The sequence below is a fragment of the Podarcis erhardii genome (genome assembly GCF_964252035.2).
Source record: "Podarcis erhardii genome assembly, chromosome: 3".
Lineage (NCBI taxonomy): Eukaryota > Metazoa > Chordata > Lepidosauria > Squamata > Lacertidae > Podarcis > Podarcis erhardii.
The window spans coordinates 121,033,498-121,050,252 of record NC_138507.1 but is presented as its reverse complement, the minus strand read 5'-3'; the positions used below and the strand labels follow the sequence as shown (position 1 = coordinate 121,050,252).

Below are 16,755 nucleotides of genomic sequence, written 5' to 3'. Positions count from 1 at the left end.
TTTAGCTGCTACTGGCTAATAGGAATCACTGCCTTGTACTGTTCTAGAGAACCTCGGATATTTCGACCCTTGAATTCACGTGCCTGAGCTTGAGGTACCCATACGTGCATGTGATTCCTCCTGCTTTTGTGTGAATCAGCCTGGAAAATCCTCGGCAGGGTTGCATGGCTGAAAAACAATCTCCTCTGGGTGAAAGAAGTGTTTTACAGTAGATGAGAGAGGAAGCTCTTCTGAAGCATCTTTGGAAATGTACAGTGAGGTAGACTTTATTACATTCCCTTCTCCCAGGACAAGAGCGAGCTCAGTTGGCACAAGCTTCTGCTTGTATATGAATAAGCAGCAATTATGATGAAGCAAGCTTGCTTCAGACTTCAAACACCAGGGAGTTAATTTGCTGTAGCCTGATTGAAAACACAAATAAAACACTTGTAAGTGGCTTGCCTTGGGATAGAGAAAATCCAGCCGGCGTGCGGGGTTCTTTTCTAAACATGCAGATGTTCAGTCATAGTTTCCTTCTGCTGCAGGTATTTGACTATGCAGAATGAATGTGTGTTAGCTATCTTCAGAAGCAGCCTCTTTTGTTATTGGTTCACACATTTAACTGTGCTAGTTATCTGTGGCTGGTGCACACCCAACTGGACAGCATTGCCATTTGCTAACATCCTGTCTTTATGTTGCTGCATGAGCCACCCTGAGAATATTTACCGTATATTGAAGGGAGGCACAGAAGTGTGTAAAACAAAGAAGGGATATGCATGGTAACTGGTGTGCCTCTCCCAGCGTTGTAGTGTGATTTGACGCATGCAGGCCCATTCTGCACGAACTTTCTCCACTTTCTGAGGGGAATGACTCGCACATAATTGGGTTCATGCTGCTTTCGCTTCCGGCCTCTCCTGGACTTTCACCAGCATCTGGCTGGCAGGGTAACCAGACAGACCTGGCTACTTAGCCAAGCAGGGAGGGAATGTCAAAGACCCAAGAAAGTGGTGGCCAAACTCAGGAAGGCTGAAGCACTGGACTTTCCCCCAAGCAAATCTTAATCCGTAAGAGAGCTCTATGGCCAAGTGGTCTTAAGCACCTATCCAGCAGGCTTCACAAGTACTGTCCTGCTCTCCCTTTTGCCATGCAACCTCCTTCGGGGGGTTGTGGACTCTCCTTCCTTGGAGATTTTTAAAGCAGAGGTTGGATGGCTACATGTCATGGATGCTTCAACTGAGATTCCTGCATTGCAGGGGGTGTAACTAGAGCAGGCTTCCTCAACTTCGGCCCTCCAGATGTTTTGAGACTACAATTCCCACCTTCCCTGACCACTGGACCTGCTAGCTAGGGATCATGGGAGTTGTAGGCCCAAAACATCTGGAGGGCCGAGGTTGAGGAAGTCTGGACTAGAGGACCTTTGGGATCCCTTCCAGCGCTACAATTCTACGATACTTTGCTCATCTTGCTAAGGGATGCTGGTGCAAGGAGGTGGACAAGCAAGCAAAAGACAGGTCTCTTATGAGCTCTTCTGCTTGATCTTGCCTGGAAGCCTTCCGGCCTGCTGTAGCCTTGCCATATGAAACTTTAATTTTACCACAGCAGATGGCTTTGAGGTTAGTCCTGTGGGCTCACATGTGAAAATGGATTTTGCACCCCCTGGGGTATCTATGAAACTTGTTCGAAAACCATCCTGTGAACTGCAGTTGGATTCCTGGATGTGTCCAGTTTGCAGTATTTTCTTCAAACTGGTTAGCAATTGACCTGTTCTGATGAAACGCAGTCAGGGGCATGGGAAGCTGCCAGTCATGCAAGGCCTTTGAGAGATTTTGCAGTATAGTGGTATGCTTTACAAAGCCACTTTGGGGCTGCAAATAAATAGTGTCTACTTTTTAACGTTTCTCTGATCTGCTGAAGGGAGGATAAAGCAACAAGTATTTCTTCTTTGGGGTCACAAGCCTGCCAAACTCTTCCTTGCACTGGTAAAACCCCTTTTTTACTTTTCATTTGCAAAGGACAGAGTATTTGACATCTGCTCCCTTGTTCTGGAGCAACTCATTCACTACAACAGGTGATGGTCAAATGCCCTTCTTGTATCCTTTAATTCACTGGTTCAAAAGCTCTGCTGCTTTGCTAAATTAATTTTGCAATTAAATGGGCTATTCCTAATCCAGTTTGGTGAGAAGCAGACAAATCTGAACACTAATAATGTGCTCACTTTGCTGGGATGTTCAGTCAGAGAAGCTTTGTAGCTTAATGGTATTAAAAAAAGCTCTGAGATGGAAGTGGAAAGTTTTTATTAGTCTTACAAAGTGGAGCACAGAAGGAGTCCCATCTACTCTCTCATGCTGAGAGAGATTGGAAAGGATACAAGTTTGTTAGTGGATAGTTCTAAAAGCTTTTAACAGCTGTAAAACAGCCGAATATATAATAGCGTCTTATTATCGTGATGCGAGAGGCTGTCCAAACAGCTCTCAAGCCCTCCTCCTCCCTGCCTGTTTTCTTAATGGCTTTGCACATATCTTATTTAAAGATCAGCAGTTTTCTGTGTAAATAGGACACAGGCACTGCTACCTCTTCCCTTTTGTGTTTTGGAACTGTGACCAAGTGTCATGCTTCTAATTCACATCTCCATTCTGTGAAGGGAGTCAATACTCTGTGTCGCTGGGGCAGATTGCAAGTTGTTAGCATTGCTGCCTGATCTCTGTGATGTTGCAAGGCCATCAGTTTCCAGAGTTTCGTACTGCAGCTTCCTTTTGAGCCGGTGGAGTTCCATCTTGCCATAGTTTTAAAAGCTGTGCACTCTGGCTTAGCACCTTAGGAAGTAGCTCTAGACTGAGTTAGCCATAGTCAAGCTGCCGGCCTGATTCCAAGCCACCATCCCCTGCCCCACCTAATGATTGCATGCTCTTTGTTGGCATGGCTCAGAGAGCAAATATTTACAAGCTTAGGTTGAACATTTCATGCTAGGCTTGTGGTTGGCTTAACCTACCCCAGCCCTATTCTAGCTTTCTCTCTGGAGCAGTAACGAAGCTGGCCCAGTTATGCACATAGCTTGGGTGAATTATTACATGAGTGCATCTGTGGCTTCTAGAAGCTGTCAGCATGTGACACTGGCCACACCTGGGAAACAGCTTTGACTGGATGGCTAAACCAGGTGAGGGTAGCCGATGGATATCAAAACCTTGGTGAGACCGCTAGGGAGTTTCCTTGCATGCAAAGACAGGCTCTGGTGGATTGAGCAGATGAGACTAATAGTAGATCCAATGGTCAAGAAGGCAGTTTCTGGTGACAAACGAATTGTTCTGCTTTCCTTTGGTCTTGTCATCTGGGCAGCCCAGGAACTTCAGACACACTGCCCAGGCTTACGCTCTGAAGTTGTCACTTCCGTGCTGCTAATGCAGCTGTTTGACTTCACCCCTGGAGGCATACTCCATTGTCTCTCAAGATAGACAGATACCAACAACAACTTATCCAGGGTGTTTGCTCAGTGACAGACTTAAGTGCCCTGTCAACATTAGTATGGTGTGAGATTTCATTTGAACAATGTTTGCCTGCAAATGAGGTGCTGTTGGGCTAACTCCTCTTTTGGGGGACTTGTCTCCTTAACTGTTGGGAAAACATTTCAAGATAAGACTGGTTTGGGGAAAATCCTATGAACGTAGTTAGCTAGGCAGAAGACACCTCCAGGCAGAATGTTGGGAAGAACTGGACCCAGAGTGGTCCTTGTTACTCACTGGCACATCCTGGCAGTTGTAATTATCTATCTATCATCTATGTATCTATCATCTATCTATCTATCTAATCTACATTTTCCACAATTTTTATATACATACATCAAACATTATCCATTGCAAGTCACTTCTCTTAGGACTTCCCAGTCCATCTCCCCGTGGCATTCTATTCAAACCTTATTCTGTTGCGTATCCTGTAAATAATTATCCTGATATATTGTAGTCATTTGAAGATACTGATGTATTAAAATAAACAACAATTTGAGCTGGTGAGCCTTGAGCCATTTTGGAAATTCTGCCTTGGTCACCCAGTAATTTTGCCATGAATCCTTTCAGAATGTATTTAGGATGAATTTGATTTTTCCATAGCTTTATTTATGTGCCAATGCCAAAGATTCTCAGGCCAGATTTCACATTCACTCCGCACTGTGGGTTGACCTGTTCATGCCTGTCATGTTTCTAGTTTGCTGTTAATTATATTTTCCAGTGCCCTTTTGGAGAAAAGGGTTGAAGAGGTGGGGTATGCAAGGCCATGTCCCGCTACTGCTGGTGCAGCAATCTGGCTCATCCGATTACTCTCCCATCCATTGCCTTTACTCTTCCCCATCCGTTCGCCACCCACTGTAATCTAATGAAAGATTATAGGAGGAGAAGCATCCCAGCTATATAGCTTCTTGACTGATATGTTGTTGTTGTTGTTGTTTAGTCATTTAGTCGTGTCCGACTCTTCGTGGCCCCCCGGACCAGAGCACGCCAGGCACTCCTGTCTTCCACTGCCTCCCACAGTTTGGTCAGACTCATGTTTGTAGCTTCGAGAACACTGTCCCACCATCTGGTCCTCTGTCGTCCCCTTCTTCTTGTGCCCTCAATCTTTCCCAACATCAGGGTCTTTTCTAGGGAGTCTTCTCTTCTCATGAGGTGGCCAAAGTCTTGGAGCCTCAGCTTCAGAATCTGTCCTTCCAGTGAGCACTCAGGGCTGATTTCCTTCAGAATGGAGAGGTTTGATCTTCTTGCAGTCCATGGGACTCTCAAGAATCTCCTCCAGCACCAGAATTCAAAAGCATAAATTCTTCGGCAATCAGCCTTCTTTATGGTCCAGCTCTCACTTCCACTGACTGATATGAGGTAGGGAATATAGTGTAGTGAGGAGGCTGAAATTCTATATAAGGTGGTTTTGCCGTAACTTCCTAGGTACTTCATTTGGACAGTGATCAAGGGCTTCAGAGGCTGTGGCGTTGCTGGCTTCTGCTGGCAGCTGACCATTAAGGAAGTTTACCAAAGTATTACAAACCATTGTGAAATACGCTGCTCTGCAGGGGGAGATAGCCTTTAATCCAGTGAATGTCTCCATTTATGCCTCTGTTTTCCTTTGTGGTAGTTGGGTGGGGCAGACAGAGCTCTTTTTTAGGGTGCTGGTGGGTTCTCCAGAAAAGTTTGAATTGGGGAAGAAATTAGAGTGATTTGCATAGGGCGAAATTCTACAATATTTCCCCATAAATTACAGTGATCTAACTGAGCATGTTCGTTTAACTTGTATTGGGTAAACAAGCTAAAAATGTTGAAATTGCTAAGCTTCCTTAATATTGCGTTTGCAGTTGACACCCATTTGTTGCTACTAATGGACTTATGAAATGGAAAAAACTCCACAGAAAATAAGGCAGAAAAAAACCCTCCCTTTTCGACTCACTAAACTCACAGGAAGATAACTATTTAGCCAGAGATGGACAATTCCTGGCAAAAATCCTACTTGTACTGTGAGCTCCATACTGGGCACTTCTTGCCCCCCCCCTTTTGAGGAGGGTGTGTGTGTGTGTGTGTGTGTGTGTGTGTGTGTGTTTTGGTTATGTGTAATTAGCTTTTCTACCCACATTTTTAATTATACACTCAAGCTCTTGGTCATGGCTTGGCTACCCTACCTTCACAGAGTTGTACAATATCATTTGTTTGCTTTGGTATGTTTAATGATCAACCTAGGATTATAATAAACAAGCCTGGTTTGTATTCATATCCCCTCTGTTTATGTACTTGGATCTATCACATTACTGTGTTATCAACATATTTAAAATATAATTATATTGCAAGGTGGGGACAGGTGACTGATTGTAATAAAAGCTTGACACAAAGCCTTTGCCAATCCTAAACCTGTATTCAAGAACAGAACCAAATGCACCCCCTTTTTGCTTTTCTGGCTTTAAACTACGAAAAGAATCCTTAATTGAGAGTAATAACATCTTTGAAAATTTACCAGTCATTGTCCTTTGTTCCATTTCCTGCTTCAGAATTATTTTCCTTCTCTCTCTCTCACCCCCCCCCATCCCCTGCCCCCTATGATTGGGTTAGGGCTTCCCATATTTAGTGAATATGATGGTGCAATGTTATGTCGTCAATCCATTTTGCTGCATCAGTGAGGCCAAATAAAGCCCTTACAGAGTGAGAGCAAGGCTTTCTCAGAAGGCATGGCGTTTTATCCTCTTTTGAATCGGGTGCCAAAAGATACGCCAGGATCTTATTTTTGGTGTTTGTTTTGAAAAGTGGTGAAATGCCTAATCACAAAACATTGCCTTGATTCCAGAGGGCATTACAGTGGTACCTTGGTTCTCAAACTTAGTCCGTTCCGGAAGTCCGTTCCAAAACCAAAGTGTGCCAAAACCAAGGCACACTTTCCCATAGAAAGTAATTCAAAATCCATTCCAGACTTTTAAAAGCAACCCCTAAAACAGCAATTTAACATGAATTTTACTAACAAGACCATTGATCCATAAAATGAAAGGAATAAACAATGTACTGCAGTCACAGAATCAATCAATCAATCAATCAATCAGTAAACTGGGTTCCACACAGTCACAAAAACAAAAGAGCCGCAAAAACAAAACCACAAAATAAATAGCAAAAACAGACAGACCTCAGCGTAACACTCAAAACGTAAGTGTGGCACTCAAATCGGAAGCATAACACTCAAAACGGAGCACGTTCAGCTTCCAAAAAAAGCTTGCAAACCGGAACACTTGCTTCCGGGTTTTCAGTGTTTGAGTACCAAGGCATTTGAGAACCAAGGTACCACTGTAGTTTGCTCCCAGTGATGTTGGCACATAACCAGCATTGTCTAAATGTTCGTGACCCTCTCTTTTTTTCTATCTTAAAGTTCACAGTCTTCCCATTTCTCCCTTTGGAATTCTGTTCTGTTTCTCACATTCAGAAGTGCATTCCTTCTCTCATTCAAACCCCACTGACAAATTTATTCTTATTTGTGTTCTGTTCTACCTGCTTCGCCGATTTCTCCAGTGAAATAAGTGATCTTAACATTTAGAAGCTCCTCAGGGCCATTCAGGCAAACACGACTTTCTTTTAATAGATAAAGTACTGACAATATGGCTGTTATGGAGACAATATGGAGACGGGTAGCGGGATATGATATGATTGTTTGTACATTAGATTCCTTACCTGCCCTTTACCTAAAGATCCCAGCACGGGTTATAGCAATAAAATACGTATACAGTAATAAAACAAGAAAAGTGTAGACAACAAGGTAGGAACAATTCCAGATATAAAAACAATGCAAACATTTAAGAACTATTCCATATATAAAAGAAGTTAAAAGTACCGTATTTTTGCTCTATAAGACTCACTCCCCCCCCCCAAAAAAGTAAGGGGAAATGTGTGTGTGTCTTATGGAGCGAATGCAGGCTGCGTAGCTATCTCAGAAGCCAGCGATCCCTCTTGCTGTTCTGGCTTCTGAGATTCAGAATATTTTTTCCTTGTTTCCTCCTCCCAAAATTAGGTGCGTCTTGTGGTCTGGTGCGTCTTATAGAGTGAAAAATACGGTAATTCCAGTATAGTTGTGGGTCTGAGATAGATAGGGCTCTTTCCAGTGTAATTCTGCTTCTCGTGTCTCCTGCCTTTGCCTCTGTGGCATTGTGTTGGGGACAGGGCACTGCTTGTTCTTCTGTAGCAAACTACAGGAACCAAGGAAGGATGGCATAGCTGTGCTTTCTGCGGAGGCACAAGGTGCCCTGTCTGTCTACCTGCCTGTTTGCCTGCCTGCCACTCTTCACCCTAAGGTCCCGAGGCGAGTTGCATCTTTAAAATGCAGTATTAAAAACAGTTTGAAACAACTTTTCAACCCTAACCCTGTGGAACGCCCTCCCACCAGATGTCAAAGAGAAAAACAACTACAGTGGTACCTCGGGTTAAGTACTTAATTCGTTCCGGAGGTCCGTTCTTAAACTGAAACTGTTCTTAACCTGAAGCACCATTTTAGCTAATGGGGCCTCCTGCTGCTGCCGCCGCCGCACCACCAGAGCACGATTTCTGTTCTCATCCTGAAGCAAAGTTCTTAACCTGAAGCACCATTTCTGGGTTAGTGGAGTCTGTAACCTGAAGCGTATGTAACCTGAAGCGTATGTAACCTGAGGTACCACTGTACCAAACTTTTAGAAGACATTTGAAGGCAGCCCTTTTTACGGAAGCTTTTAATGTTTGATGGACTATTGTATTTTAATATTTTGTTGGAAGCCGCCCAGAGTGGCTGGGGAAACCCAGCCAGATGGGTGGGGTATAATTGTTGTTGTTGTTGTTGTTGTTGTTGTTGGGCGGGGTATAATTGTTGTTGTTGTTGTTGTTAAGATAAGGTGCGTCCTTCAAACATATGCCCCAAGGGTCAAAAGCCAGGGTAGAGAGGTGTGTCTTCAACATTCTCTGAAAGTTGTATAAGAAAGGTGCCAGACGTACTTCTGTCGGGAGGGAGGTCCTCAACTTAGGGGCTGTCACAGAGAAGGCCATGGGAGTAGACAGGATTTTTGTTGGGGGGGGGCAGGCCTTTTGTTAGGGGTGGCAGAACTTCAGTTTGCTTTTTATTGACTTGGGGTGGTAGCTGCCCCTCCCTGCCCTCCCTTGGCTATGCCCATGGAGAAGGCCCACTCCTCAGCTGCCAGCCCCCCCCCCCGTCACCTTTGAGGGCAGAGGAGCTACCACGAGGGCCCCCTTTTGAATGATCTTGGCACCTGAACATGAAAGCACCGGGCAAACCCTTGACTATTTACAGTGGTGCCCCGCAAGACGAATGCCTCGCAAGACGAAAAACCCGCTAGACGAAAGAGTTTTCCGTTTTTGAGGTGCTTCGCAAGACGAATTTCCCTATGGGCTTGCTTTGCAAGACGAAAACGTCTTGCGAGTTCTTGTGAGTTTTTCCCCTTTCCCCCCTTTTTCTAAGCCGCTAATAGCTGCTAAGACGCTAATAGCGCTAATCCGCTAAGCCGCTAATAGCCGTGCTTCGCAAGACAAAAAAACCGCAAGACGAAGAGACTCGCGGAACGAATTTATTTCATCTTGCGAGGCACCACTGTAAACCTCAGTTTGCAGGTGCTAGCAGCTTTCTGTGTGAAGAAGATCTCTTCTTACCACCAGTGGGGGGGGGGAACTACTGCTTATATCCAGCCTTATCTGTTCTTCATTTCCATTTATACATTCACAGCTGTTTGTTCTTAATCCCATTTCTGTGGTAGTAAACTCCTTCCCTTTTAGGAGTGAGAAGTTGCTGGTGCTGTGCTCTGAGCAGTAGCGAAGTGATCAGCAAGAGAGAAGGGCCTCTCCAAAAGTGATTGTATTTGGATTGTCAAATTTATAATAGAAATACAGAGTATTCTAGTTTTATTCTTCATTCAAAAGATCTTAGAATGAGCTGTTGCTTCATTCTGAGGAGATGGAAAGGTAAATAATTTGAGGCATATTACTTGAGCTCGATTAGAGGAAAGGAAATTACTGCCTTTTCTAATTAGGGCTGGAGGGGGGGATCCTCAAAATGAACTGAAACGCCATAAAAGTGCATTTTAGACTTCTTTGCATAACCCATCAGATACAACTAGAATGATTAAATTAAAACTGGTAATGTGCAGTACCCATCACTCTTTAGAATCTTAGCAAATTATAATAATCTTTCATTTTATTGCTGGCTGTATTAAACCCCCCCCACAAAAGTACTATTTCCCATCAAAAGTTATGAATTTTGGCAGAGGAAGTGACAGCGACATCTGCTCAAGGCTGTTGGGGTTTCTGTTATAAACTATCAAATCTTAATAGTGGAGAGAGCGTGAAAAATTCCTCTTTGGAGTGGTTGACCGTATCTGTAACGCAGAATGCAGCTGTTTAGAACTGGAGCAGGTTGAATTTCAACAGGGAGCCTGTTGAGGCTGGAGTTTAGCATTGCTGCCCTTGCCCCCAGTGCCTGTTTCTGGGGAATTTCAAGAGAGCAGGAAAGACTTCATGGTCTTTGTAGCCTGTGGATGTTGAAGTGTTTCTTGTTTAGCATATGGGGGACAGTATTGAATAAATTATTCTGTGCAATGCTGTCAATCATATCCCATGGGTTATTTTGTTCAGGTGTCCACTGCCTTTGTTGGTTAAACTTTTTTTAAAAAAAATGATTTTGTTCTGATTCCCTTAATAAGGGAGTTGGTTCCATGGAATCTGGTTTCAGATGCCAAAGACTTGTTGGACAAACCATGGACTCTCGAGCTCACGGGTGGTTTACAAGAAGAGAATGTTTGTGGCTTAATGCATGGGGCAAAATACAACGCTGAACCAATTACTGCTATTAGTAGTAATTAACTTGCAGTAGGTTGAAGTTCAGTTTCTGTCAGTCGCACTTTATTACGTGCATGGAAGGAGCATTAAGATGCATCTTAAAACCGGTTAAATCCTCCCACAGTCGATCATCTCTGCTGAATCACTCAAAGGCAGATGACTCTGGAAGCAACAGCTTGTGATGACATTAAAGAAGCAAAAGACCTTGGCATCCATTAATGTGGTCTAGTGGTGGTATAAAGAAGAAGATGAAAGTCTGCAAGTAACGAAAACATCTTTTGGCAAATGCGTAGGCCTTGGGAAGGGAAGAGAAATTCAAACACAATAGGTGGATTGCCTTCAAGAACCATTTGTGGGTGTTAATTATCTTTGAATTGCAGTTGCTCTTATAATAAGATGTCACCAGGCCAAAGAGGAGAAGAGATTTTCCCCATTCTGCAATGCCTATTACTGGTTTTAAACTAAATGGGTTGTTCCAACACTTGCAGAAAAGAAAAACAACCTTGATTTTTCTAGGTGGGAAGTGGAGGAAGGGAAGGCTCCAAACAGTCCCGTTCCAAGATTTCTTCTTGCCTCTGCAGCACATGCATCCTCTGGGATCATTATTTGTTCTTTACAAGGGTTGTTGGGTGTGTGTGTTTTTTTAGTTTTCTAGTAGAAATTTATATTAATAAGCCAAAAGCCCTTTGTCAATGCATTTTGGAGCACAGGAGAGAGGACTTGTATAATGAATTTTTAGGGCACTGCTATACTGTCAATGTTTCAGGAGGGATTCAAGCACATAATGGAAATTTAGGTTTGCACAATTGAACTGGGCTAAAGAACTCTGCCGCCCTATGCCAAGGAACGCTTTTGAGTCGGGGGGGGGGAGGAGAAGAGTCAGAGCGGGAACAGTAAGAAGGAGACAGAGAGGAAGTGATGGAAGGGGAAGAGGTAGAGAGCCAGGAGGCGGGCAGGAAGGCTCTCTGATGCTGAAGCAGAGCCCCAGCACCGCACAGGGAGCTCAGGAACAGACGGAGAGCCTGTGCCTGTGCCTTCAGGACAGGAAAGGAGAAGGTCAAAGCGCAGGGATCAGAGATGTCCCATGAAGCTTCCCCGTCTTTTCTCTTGGAGGAGAAGCAGGAGAAGACCACTCCCCGAATCTGAACCGGACGATTAGGATGCATGATTGTACTGTGTTGCTAGTACATATGTAAAATAAAGAACTGTAAATATCTCTCTGAGTGAGCAGAGGGTGCTTATTGCGAAGAGCATACGCAAACCATCACATCAACAAATCTATTTTATTTTTTTAATGTTAGGAAAGTGATGGAGGAATGTGCTGAAAAGTCAGTGGTGAAGACTGATTAACGGGAAGACGTATAAACACCCAGCAAACAAATTAGGATGAATCTTCCTTGTTGCATAACTGCCCTGCAAGAAAATCAGAATAAATACTCAATAAACAGGTCATCTGGAGGAGTCCTAAGAGGGGAAACCTTTGTGCTCTGAATTTAAAATAATCCATGGAGCAATTCAAGATGTGGGATTGGTACAGTGCTGGCTGCAAATGACTTCCATGTGGCTGGGGCTCCTTGCGGCTACAGTTGTTTTTGCAAACTTTGAGCCTTGTGACTTTGTCTTTTGCATGGAATGCCTCCGGACTACTGTAACTTGCAGCATCTCTTGTAAAAAGGGTGTCACTGCTAAAAGGGTGTTCCATACGTGTTGCCGTTTACTGGTGTAGCAATAACTGTGTGAAGCCACACTCACCTGGGAGTGTGTTTTCTTGGCTGCCACCATGCTAATGTCACATTTGCATTGAGGTCAAATAAACCAAGCTCTGATAATTTGATCAGCAGAAAGGATTTGAATAAATATTGTGGGCTGCAGCTAACGTGCAATTTTTTATCCATGCACTTAATAAAATTAGCATATCAAGTTTCATAAATGTGGCAGATGGCTGAATGCCAGTTGGACATACTTCATTTCTCTTGCAGGATTTTTATTCTGAAATTGCTACTGCCCAAAGCAAAATATTTTGATAACTCTTGATAATTGGACAGAAATCGTGAGCCGTCCTCTCCCCTTCAGAGGATTCAGGGAGCAAATTTTGGGAGTGTGCAGGGAGAGAAAGGGGGAAGTCCCATTGTGCAGGCAGAACTCGGCTCACATGCTGTTGGACACAATCCGCAGTGAATTGGACCTGCTTTTTTATTATTTTGTGGTTCAGTTGTTGTCAACATTTTTGTATCTCCTAACACAAAGTGCCTGTAGGCAACTTAAAGTAATAATTAAAAATACAACAGTACGTGATTTTTAAATACATTGATTAACCTCAGTGATAAAATTCCAATTTGAACCAAACACTAAAGAAAAACAAAATCCCCACTGAGAATATTAAAATTACTATCTGAGAAAGGTGGCACTGCAAAACAGGAAAACTGCTGCTACAACATATTGTTGTTGTTGTTGTTGTTTAGTCGTTTAGTCGTGACCGACTCTTCGTGACCCCATGGACCAGAGCACACCAGGCACTCCTATCTTCCACTGCCTCCCGCAGTTTGATCAAACTCATGCTGGTAGCTTCGAGAACACTGTCCCACCATCTCGTCCTCTGTTGTCCCCTTCTCCTTGTGCCTTCCATCTTTCCCAACATCAGGGTCTTTTCCAGGGAGTTTTCTCTTCTCATGAGGTGGCCAAAGTCTTGGAGCCTCAGCTTCAGGATCTGTCCTTCCAGTGAGCACTCAGGGCTGATTTCCTTCAGAATGGAGAGGTTGAATCTTCTTGCAGTCCATGGGACTCTCAAGAGTCTCCTCCAGCACCTGAATTCAAAAGCATCCATTCTTCAGCGATCAGCCTTCTTTATGGTCCAGCTCTCACTTCCATACATCACTACTGGGAAAACCAGAGCTTTAACTATACGGCCTTTGTTGGCAAGGTGATATCTCTGCTTTTTAAGATGCTGTCTAGGTTTGTCATTGCTTTCCTCCCAAGAAGCAGCTTCAACATATAGAACTATGAAAACACTAAAAATGAAAAGAAAAGAAAGAACTGGTCGGTGAGTGGAAGGAAGAAGTCTTCACCTGCCTCTAACTTTCATCTTTTGCATACATAGCAGACAGATAGTGACTGTTCAGACAGCCACTCTTGTCTGTTTTAGCACTAGTTCGAGACTCCACGTCAAAAGGAAAGAGAGTCAGCCCATAGCTAGGTGTCTTTGCAGAATCCGCAGCAGAAAGGTTGACCCTGCTTCAGCCCCTCATGATTCAAATGCAATGCAACAGCAGCACGTGCAGGAATCCCTGCATTTCTTTCTTGGAAATTCTGCATCTGGGGAAATCCCAGCTGTGCAAAACAAGAGTCTTCCTGACAAACTGCTTTTTTTTTTTAAAAAAAAAAAAGTTTGAACTTATCCCTACATTCATTCAGGTGGTAACTTAACAGAAGAAGTTGAGATCTCTTCTACATACTTCTCAGAAGCTGTTCTGGTCTTTGGGCCATTGGCCAGCATTTGTCCTCCACTGGTCTAAAAGTACGTAATTGCCTTAATTGCTTTTGAAAGCAAATCTGATCAAAGCAGGGTTCTAGAAGGCAATGAGGAGAGAAAGGGGATTGTGCCTTTCTGTAGCTCTGACAAATATACAGTGGTACCTCAGGTTAAGTACTTAATTCGTTCCGGAGGTCCGTACTTAACCTGAATCTGTTCTTAACCTGAAGCACCACTTTAGCTAATGGGGCCTCCCACTGCTGCTGTGCCGCCGGAGCACAATTTCTGTTCTCATCCAAAGTTCTTAACCTAAAGCACTATTTCTGGGTTAGCGGAGTCTGTAACCTGAAGCATATGTAACCTGAGGTACCACTGTAGTGTCTTTGAGTGGGGTGCTGGTGGAAAAGCTCACATCAGCCTTACTGCTCCATGGGGAATGAACTGGAAGCCAGATGGGTACAGCACTGGTGCTGAATCAGAGCTTTTTGCGACTTGTTTTCAATATGTATTCCATATTACCTTTTGCTAGGAAGAGGCAGAAACAAACTGCCCAGATTCAATCATTGGTGTCTCCAGGTAGGGCAGGAGAACAATATTGTAGACAATATTAAGCTAGATGGATCAGTGGTCTGGCTTGGTCTAAAGCACTTTTCTGAAGTGTCCCCTCTCCTTAGAAGTAGTATAACCTCTGCATGTAGTTTAGTGGTTGGTTTTTGGTTTGGTTTTGCATGTGGAGGTACAGGGACTTTGGGGGGACAAGTCCTGATGTCCCCCAGGATTGGTTGAAGCACCATCTATGCCTGGATTGAAGGAATTGGGAACACTTTTGATCCGTGCAATGAGTGCCATCTGGAAATTAAGTATTTTCCTTTGTGACATGGTTAATCTGGAATTCGAGTCCAAGGTTGTTGAGCTAATTGGAAGACTTCCCTTTTTCCTCTTCAGAATTCAGTAATTGATGCTGAGGCCTTCCACTGGAGACTTAAGCTGACAGCTGCCCATTGACGATAGATGCACCTGTTTGCAGAAGTTCTAAGATTCCTTTACTCGGCTTATGTGATTTACTGAAGAGTCTGATTTTAGTTTCCTCATGAATTATCTTCCACCTCTGGAAAGGTAGAGGTAAGTTGTGTTTCCCAGATTATTTCATACCTTACTCCTTAAATAAAATAAAATTTAAACCTGTTTAAATTGTTTAAACCTGTCAGATAAGTTTTGTACAGAAGCCTTTCTTAATGTGGAACTAATTGATGGAACTGCCCAAAGCAGGAATCCTTATTTTTCATTGTTTGCCGCTTGTTCTGTGAATTTGTTTTCAGTGTATTATCAACACCGAGCCCTGTTATGTTGCACTTGATGTTACCAAACTCGCCTCTAATGCACACAAGCACCAGTTTGGTGGATGTTGGAAACAGAATGCCTTCCTTGCCCCAACCTCAGTGCAGATTGCTAGCTGCCATTGGGCTTGAGAAGCAGAGGATAGTTGCTTGATTGCAGGAAGCAGAGAACTGAAGGGTTGGAAGGGGTCAAGAGGGTCATCTAGTCCAACCCCCTGCAATGCAGGAATCTCAACCAAAGCATCCATGACAGATGGCCATCCGTTCTGTGCTTAAAAACCTCCAAGGAAGGAGTGTCCACCACCCTCCAAGGAAGTCCATTCCACAGCTCATACTGTCAGAAAGTTTTTCCTTATGTTTCTTTGGACCTTCGGGTATAGGACGGTATAGAAATTAAAATAATAATAATAATAATAATAATAATAATAATAATAATAATAATCTTTTTTATTGTAACTTGAAGCCATTGGTTCGGGTCCAACTCTCCAGAGCTGGAGAAAACAAGTTGGCTCCATGGGACAGCCCTTTAGATGTTTCTCCTCTTATCCAGGCTAAGCATACCCAAGAGCTTTTGTTAAGATGTAGCCTGAGAATGGCCCTGATGGACAGTGAGCAGAGAAAAACCCACTTATTCTGTCCCATGACGACTGCTAATCTGCCATATCAACATCTGGCTTATTGGGGATAGGGAGTGGGGTGTATTTCCATCATTGCTTTCAACACTTATGATTTGTCAGCATCTGTCTGTCTTGAGAGACAATGGAACGCGCCTATGGAGTTGAAGTCAAACCTCTGTGTTAGCAGACCCAAAGTGACCTTCCCAGGTGCAAGCCTGGGCAGTGTGTACGGAGGTCCTGGGCTGCCAAAACGACAAGACCCCCCTCTTGACCTTGCTGATGTGGTCCAAAGGAAAGCAGAGCAAGACATTTGGCACCAGCTTGGCTGCAGGAGTTGCCGGAAGGAGGCGTACAAGGTGCCATCCAAGCGTCTTAGGGACCCCACTCCAGATTTGTGTAGGGTTTACTCCGTAGCCGTTTCTTCTCCTGAAGACATGCCAGAAGGCAGCAGAGGTTTAGGGCCAGAGTTTTCCTTCTCCCAGGTTGACGAGCCCCATCTGCCCCTCACTTCCCGCACAGCACGTGCAGAAACCGCCTTCTTGATTGTTGGACCCACTCTTGTTCTCTGCAGTCTCTAACTTTGAGACCCATAAGCTACCCTCACCTGGTTTAGCCAGCCAGTCAAAGCTGTTTCCCAGGGTGTGGCTGCTGTCGCGTACTGATATCTTCTAGAAGCCACAGGTGAGAGCTGAGTGCAGGATGGGGACCAAAGTTGGACAAGCTACTCTTGAAGGAATGCAATGTTTCCCCCACCAGAAGTACTGTCTCTCTCCCAACAACCCACGCACCCCATGACCCTTACAATTATGAACCCCCCCCCCAAAGCTACAACTTGTAAGTCACTAAATTGGCAGTGAATTTTCAAAACAACTGTTTTGTTCCCATTGCATCTTCCACCTGACTGAACTTTGAGTAATGTCGTTTTTTGAGGATGCAGTGCCTTCTGTTAGAAACCCCACAGAAACAAATGGAAATGGTTCTGCAGCTTCAGCAATTTATCTTCTTAAACATACATGCCATTAATATGGTAACAGTCAGAGGTA

General features: G+C 43.9%; 1 protein-coding gene across 4 annotated transcripts in view; it reads left to right on the top strand.

Moving 5' to 3' along the window:
• Positions 1 to 16,755, top strand: part of NCOA1 (nuclear receptor coactivator 1) — a 304,047-nt gene that overhangs the window by 60,212 nt on the left and 227,080 nt on the right. For all 4 annotated transcript variants that reach the window (XR_014154526.1, XM_081854455.1, XM_081854459.1 and 1 more), the window contains exon 2: positions 14,704 to 14,880. The gene's annotated coding sequence lies outside the window, so the exon portion shown is untranslated. The remainder of the gene's footprint in view (positions 1 to 14,703; positions 14,881 to 16,755) is intronic.